The sequence below is a fragment of the Thalassophryne amazonica genome, chromosome 7, assembly GCF_902500255.1.
Source record: "Thalassophryne amazonica chromosome 7, fThaAma1.1, whole genome shotgun sequence".
NCBI lineage: Eukaryota > Metazoa > Chordata > Actinopteri > Batrachoidiformes > Batrachoididae > Thalassophryne > Thalassophryne amazonica.
Window position 1 is genome coordinate 55,378,339 of NC_047109.1, and position 8,181 is coordinate 55,386,519.

Consider the following 8,181-nt stretch of genomic DNA (forward strand, 5'->3'; position numbering starts at 1 on the left):
AGCATGTCTTTTTCCTGGTTCTCTCCCTCAGCCCTAACCAGTCCCAGCAGAAGACTGCCCCTCCCTGAGCCTGGTTTTGCTGGAGGTTTCTTCCTGTTAAAAGGGAGTTTTTCCTTCCCACTGTTGCCAAGTGCTTGCTCACAGGGGGTCGTTTTGACCGTTGGGGTTTTTCCGTAATTATTGTATGGCCTTGCCTTACAATATAAAGCGCCTTGGGGCAACTGTTTGTTGTGATTTGGCGCTATATAAATAAAATTGATTTGATTTGATTTGATTAATGAATTTTTTACCACTCCTATCCAGGGGAACAGTGAATGTGCTATTTTATCTCCTACAGACCACAACTTTTGGTCCTCCGGTACATCCGAGCCCCACATGTGATCATGTGGCAACACATCTGGGTATATCAATCTCCTCCGTCTGGTGCTGCCATTCTTCTCTGTGGAGGTCCTTGGCACTACCACATATGTATGGTCAGTCACCTGGGTAGGTGCACACACACCACCCCAATTTGGTGGGAGACTCATGTACAGCTTGGAACCACAAAGCCAATAGATGTCATCATACACCGGAGTACCATTTACAGGTGGTAGCAAAAACTTACTAACATAAGCACACGATTCATCCGTTCTCCATGGACGGGAGCCTGTATGATTACATCCACGTCCAATGCGATTAAGATAAGTACCATCCTCATAATATGTTTTGGTTAGGCTTAAATCATTTGATAAAACATAAGTTTGGGTACACAGACGTTTCCTAATTTTACCTACAGTTTTATTCCCTGTCCCATAAAAGCAAATCGGGAATGGCCGTTGTAATGACAATTTAACATGTGATGATATTTTTGCATTTCCCTTCAGTAACAATTAGTAACTTGTAATTCCATAGCCAATAAATGAACATATCTGTACCACAAATTAGTATGGTATATATGAGGGTGTCCATCTGTCTCATTCACATTATGAATAAACCTCTTCTGACGTTGCTTCTGTTGTTCTCTGGCTCGGTCCACAGTGAGCTTCAATTCTTGGGTCAACCACCAGGCCAGGAATCCGAGGAGCACAAAACACACTAAGGTCACAGCGCAACCGGCTGCCCTACCAACAGTCCGGCAACGGCAGCGCTGAGCACGCCGCTCCGGGGTCTGCTGTAGTTCAGTCATGATTGCTAAGATACAGTGCTGTTGGCCAACCTCACCTAATAGTGCAAGGATCTCCCTGCTTCACTGGCACTGAGACAATCTATTGCTAATTAAATAGACTCCCTTTGTAGCCAGACTTCCCCTTACACTGTGGAGGCAGCCAACACACGCTGTATCTTACAGTGACTTAGATGTATCCACATTGATCTCTCTGCTATCTTTACTGCAGTTGGTGTTGTTAACAGCACTTGGTATGGACCTTCCCAACAAGGACTGGACCAGTTCTTCCTCTTAATCACTCTGATGAACACCCAGTCTCCTGGTTGCACTACTGGAAGGCCGTCCTGTGGAAGATCAGAATCATCGGGCAGTAAATGTGTTTGAGTTATCTCTTTCTGTGTTAATGTCTTTTTCATAAAATCTGTTAATGTTTGTTCCTCATCTGCTGTTTTAGTATCCATATCAAAAATTGGTAGACGATATGGTCGTCCATAAAGTATCTCAAATGGTGTTAAACCTGATGGTGTTGGTGTTATTCTCATATACAATTTTCCTAGGTCCAAACATTCAATCCAGGTTCGTTTTGTCTCTTCCATACATTTCCTTAGTCTTGTTTTTATTGTGCCATTTGTCCTTTCCACTAATCCTGCACTTTGTGGGTGGTAAGCACAATGATGTTTTAACTTAATTTTCATGTGTTCTGCTACTCTTTGTACAACTTCATTTACAAAATGTGTTCCATTATCACTGTACAATGTCTCTGGTATTCCATAATACGGAATAATTGTCTTACACAGTGCTTTTGCTACTGTTAAAGCATCTGCTTTTTGTGATGGAACGATTTCTACCCATTTTGAAAAAGCATCAATTAATACGAGACACTACTGATAAGGTCCACATCGATTTAGTTCAATAAAGTCCATATGAACAATTTGAAAAGGATACTGTGGTTTTGGGAATTGCCCTCTCCGGGGTCTTATATTTCCCTGTGGGTTGTGTTTCAATCAGGTAACACAGGCTTTACAAAAAATTTTTGAGTATAAATTAAATCCATAGGTAGTAAAGTGTTGGTCTACCATATGTACCATCCCCCCGTCGACACGTGTTGATCCATGTGTCGCAATTGCAGCTGCTTTGAATAAGCTTTTGGGTAGGATGGGTTTGTTATGTACACAATAAAGTCCTTTGGGGTTGCCCCATTTTTCAACCACAGATTTCGTTCCTGTGTTGGTGCTTGTTTTTGCATATCTAGTAAAAGGTCAGAATCTATTAATGGTTCATTGTCTGTCTGAGTTGTGTAAATAGAAGAAGTGCCATATTGACCAGCTGCTGCTGCTTTCGCTATTTTGTCTGCGAGACAGTTTCCTCTGGAGACAAAATCTGTGCCTCTGGTGTGGGCTGCGCATTTACATAATGCCAGGTATGATGGTAATGTCACTGCTTCTAGCAAATTTGTGAGTAAGCCTGCATGTGTCAGTGGTTTCCCTGTAGAGGTTATCATACCTCTTTGTTGCCATTGTTTTGCAAAGAACCAAATTGTTGAAAATGCATATTGACTATCTGTATAGACTGTCAGTTTCTGTCCTTTAGCCAAGATACAAGCTCTGGTTAATGCAATGAGTTCTGCAGCTTGGGCTGATTTAAAATGATCAGTCTGTTTTGCTTCAATAACAGTATTTGGTAATTGAACAACAGCATAGCCTGTTGTCTGTCCTTTCTGATCCTTGAAACATGAGCCATCCACAAAGTAATGTAGTCCATCTGTAAATGGTTTGTCTGTTAAGTCTGGTCGAGGTAATTGTTGTTTCTCTGTGTCTGCCAAACAATCATGCGGTTCACCATCTGTCTCAGTAGGTAGGAGCGTGGCGGGATTCAAGGTGTTGCATCTTTCAATGGTAATGTGTGGCTGAGACAATAGCATTGCTGTATAAGCCATCTATCTAGCAGGTGATAAGAATGTCATCTTTGTTTGCAGGAGTAACACACTGACTGTGTGTGGTACTTTAACAGTCAATGGGTGGAACAAAACAACGTCCGCTGTAGTTTCCACTGCCATTGCTACTGCACATACTGCTTGGACACAGGGAGGTAGGCCCTGTGCCACTGGATCCAAGCGTTTGGAATAATAGCCAACTGTTTTATTTTTATTACCATGTTGTTGTAGCAAGACTGCACACATGAATCCCTGTTTTGTGTCCACCATGAGAGTGAATGGCTTGGCATAATTGGGCAGAGATAATACTGTGGAACTCACAAGTTCTTGTTTAAGAGCTGTAAACTATTCTTCAGCTTCTTTATTCCACTGTATTTTGTCAGTCATAGCCATTGGTATAGTATGTATTAAATCCTGCAATTTCTGCACCTTCTCTGCATATCATGGAATCCAAGCTCTACAATAATTACAGATACCTAAGAAAGTCATCATTTCCTTTTTTGTCGACGGTTTAGGCGCTTTGAGAATAGCGTGCTTTTGATCATCTTGTATTCGTTTCCCCTCAGCTGATAGGACGTGGCCTAAATAAGTCACTTGTGGTTGCACGAACTGCAACTTTTGCTTTTTAATTTTACTTTCTGTTTCTGCCAAATGTTGCAAAAGCATCATAGTACATTTTGTACAGCTGTCTTTTGTCTTTCCTGCCACCAAAATGTCATCTACATACACCAAGATTTGTGAATCTTCTGGTGGAGTAAATGAAGATAAGCAACAATTTATTGCTTGTGTAAAGATGGTCGGACTGTCAGCAAAACCTTGAGGGAGTCTTGTATATGTGTATCTTTTCCCTTTGAATGTAAAAGCAAACCAAAATTGAGAGTCTGCATGAACAGGTACTGAGAAAAATGCATTACTGATGTCTATGACAGAGAAGTACATGTTTCCAGGACTTAATCTATTTAGCAGCGTATGTGGGTCTGGGACCAGAGGGGCGCTAGTTTCTACTGCAGCATTTACTGCACGTAGGTCTTGTACCATTCGCCAATTCTGATTGTCTGCTTTTTTCACAGGATATATTGGAGTGTTACAGGATGCATCTAAACATTCCCTGATGACTCCTGCTTCCAGTAATTCTGCAATAACCGGTTCAATTCCTTTTTCTGCTTCAGGTTTTAACGGATATTGTTTGATCCGTGGTCTCCAATCAGATTGTGGCTTAATTTTGACTGGCGGAATGTTTTTCAACAGTCCTACATCTGTGGGTGCATTCACCCAGAGATGAGGAGGCAGTTTGACCAATAAAGTCTCATCTTCCTGTGTCAACAACACAGATGTTGTTAAATTTCAATCATCCAGATCTACTTCATGTATCACTGGTGTCGTCCAAGCACTTACAAACATGTATTTCCGATACAAGCCTGTGGATGGACTGAAATCCCACACCGACACTGCATCTGCTTCGTGCCAATCAGTCGCTTCCTCAGCTATTTTAGCAATTCCTCCAAGGTCCTTCCAGGACTGAGTGTCTGCCCTTGTCAGTGAAATATGTGGCACAGCCTCAGGTTTTCCTCTGTACCATTTGTCTGCACTTTGGGTCAGCACTACACTACACACAGAGGTGGTTTTTCTGTCTGTGTATAGGTGTGCTATTGTCTGTAATTCTGATGGAATTTGCAGAAATCCTGCTCCATACCTTTCATCCTTTTGTGGAGTTAATAGCATAGTTATGTGTAGATCTTTTGGTGACATCATTACTACATGTTCTCTGTTTTCACAGGTCGTCACACCTTCCTCCAATAATTGTTCAGTTTGTCTCAACTCCGACAGATCCAAAGAGTACGGCCAGGCCTGGGCCAAATTTGTATATACAGTAGCGGGCTGTCTCACAGCTCTCATACCACCTACTGTTGGTGTGACTCCTATAGATAAGGCAGTCATCAAATCTCATCCCAGTAAATTTAATGGACAATGGGGCGAATAAACCACAGAGACACAAGCAGTTTGGTCCGTTTCAGGATCTTCGAAATTGACAAACTTCAATATTTTCTCTGAATTCACCTGTCCATTTGCAGATTTTACCCAAACAATTTCTTTTGCAAATTTAGTTCCGGGAGGTCTGTCTGTTATCACTGTCCTACATGCTCCTGTGTCAGAGAAAATCCATGTCCTGTCCATTTACCTTTAGAGTCACCACAGGTCTTTCTTTCAGGAGTGGTAATGACCGTGCTCCATGAATATCCACTGTGATTATCTGTTTTTCTGGTAACTCATCAGTGTTGTCACTTATTGGTGTGTTTGTTGTCACGTCCAGTTCAGTCACTCTGACTTTTTCTCCATTTTCACCTTCTTCTAGTCATTGTGACTGAGGAGCCGATGGTCTCACCACGTTAGGCGGACCTTGGTGGGGACAGTCCCTTTGCCAATGGCCAAATTCTCCACACTTCCAACAGGTACTCTCCTGTGGGCCTGATTTGGGACGACCACGCCCTCCACCTCGAAAACATCCCCGACCACGGCCGCGTCCATGACCCCGGCCCCTAAAGCCTCCCATTTGATGGAAGATTTCAGAAAAATCTTCAGTCACAAAGACAGAGGTTTTGGGTTTTGTCTGTCCGGTCACTTTTGCTGCATGTCTTGCCCAATCCAGTATCTTAGTCATATCATCCGAGTCAGTAGTCACATTGTGCTTTTTGATCCATGCACTAATTTCTGGCTTCAAACCATTCAGGAGGGCTTGTTTCAGCTGATTTTGATATGCTCCTGCTTGATCATCACTATGCGGTATACCGCTGTTTGCACGGAAAACTGTCCCTAAACGCTGATTATAATCATCCACATCCTCATCTGCCTTTTGTTTACACGCATTTATTTTACCATAGTCCGCTTTCTGTTTAAACTTGTTTTTAACTCTGGTCATTAGATCGGTTATTTGAGCCTATAACGCAGCTGCCAGATCTTCCCATTCTCATACAAAATGGGAGCAAAACCAAAAGTGTTGCGTTTATATTTTTGTTGAGTGTAAGATTTGTGGGGCCAAGTACAATAGATAAAGCTGGGCATCATCTGCGTAACAATGAAAATTTAAGCAATGCTTTCTAATAATACTGCCTAAGGGAAGCATGTATAAAGTGAATAAAATTGGTCCTAGCACAAAACCTTGTGGAACTCCATAATTAACCTTAGTCTGTGAAGAAGACTCCCCATTTACATGAACAAATTGTAATCTATTAGATAAATATGATTCAAACCACCGCAGCGCAGTGCCTTTAATACCTATGGAATGCTCTAATCTCTAATAAAATTTTATGGTCAACAGTATCAAAAGCAGCACTGAGGTCTAACAGGCCAGGTACAGAGATGAGTCCACTGTCTGAGGCCATAAGAAGATCATTTGTAACCTTCACTAATGCTGTTTCTGTACTATGATGAATTATGAAACCTGACTGAAACTCTTCAAATAGACCATTCCTCTGCAGATGATCAGTTAGCTGTTTTACAACTACCCTTTCAAGAATTTTTGAGAGAAAAGGAAGGTTGGAGATTGGCCTATAATTAGCTAAGATAGCTGGGTCAAGTGATGGCTTTTTAAGTAATGGTTTAATTACTGCCACCTTAAAAGCCTATGGTACATAGCCAACTAATAAAGATAGATTGATCATATTTAAGATCGAAGCATTAATTAATGGTAGGGCTTCCTTGAGCAGCCTGGTAGGAATGGGGTCTAATAGACATGTTGATGGTTTGGAGGAAGTGACTAATGAAAACAACTCAGACAGAACAATCGGAGAGAAAGAGTCTAACCAAATACCAGCATTACTGAAAGCAGCCAAAGATAACAATATGTCTTTGGGATGGTTATGAGTAATTTTTTCTCAAATAGTTAAAATTTTATTAGCAAAGAAAGTCATGAAGTCATTACTAGTTAAAGTTAAAGGAATACTTGGCTCAATAGAGCTCTGACTCTTTGTCAGCCTGGCTACAGTGCTGAAAAGAAACCTGGGGTTGTTCTTATTTTCTTCAATTAGTGATGAGTAGTAAGATGTCCTAGCTTTACAGAGGGCTTTTTTATAGAGCAACAGACTCTTTTTGCAGGCTAAGTGAAGATCTTCTAAATTAGTGAGACGCCATTTCCTCTCCAACTTATGGGTTATCTGCTTTAAGCTGCAAGTTTGTGAGTTATACCACGGAGTCAGGCACTTCTGATTTAAGGCTCTCTTTTTCGCAGGGGTGGGCAATCATGTGCCATAAAGGGCCGAGACACTGCAGGTTTTCCATGCAACCAATCGCCTCAGCAGGTGATTTCATTAAAGATCAGGTGTTTCAGCAGGTGATTTCATTGACAACCAGGTGTTTATGTTCAGAGCAGAAGCTCATCAGCAACCCACCTGCTGAGGTGATTGGTTACACGGAAAACCTGCAGTGTCTCGGCCCTCGACGCCCACCCCTGAGCTACAGCATCCAAAGTTGTCCTCAATGAGGATATAAAACTATTGACGAGATAATCTATCTCACTCACAGAGTTTAGGTAGCTACTCTGCCCTGTGTTGGTATATGGCATTGGAGAACATAAAGAAGGAATCATATCCTTAAACCTAGTTACAGCGCTTTCTGAAAGACTTCTACTCTAATGAAACTTATTCCCCACTGCTGGGTAGTCCATCAGAGTAAATGTAAATGTTATTAAGAAATGATGAGACAGAAGGGGGTTTTCAGGGAATACTGTTAAGTCTTCAATTTCCATACCATAAGTCAAAACAAGATCTAAGGTATGATTAAAGTGGTGGGTGGACTCATTTACATTTTGAGCAAAGCCAATCGAGTCTAACAATAGATTAAATGCAGTGTTGAGGCTGTCATTCTCAGCATCTGTGTGGATGTTAAAATTGCCCACTATAATTATCTGAGCTAAGCACTAAGTCAGACAAAAGGTTTGAAAATTCACAGAGAAACTCACAGTAACGACCAGGTGGACGATAGATAACAAATAAAACTGGTTTTTGGGACTTCCAATTTGGATGGACAAGACTAAGAGACAAGCTTTCAAATGAATTAAAGCTCTGTCTGGGTTTTTGATTAATTAATAAGCTGGAGTGGAAGATTGCTG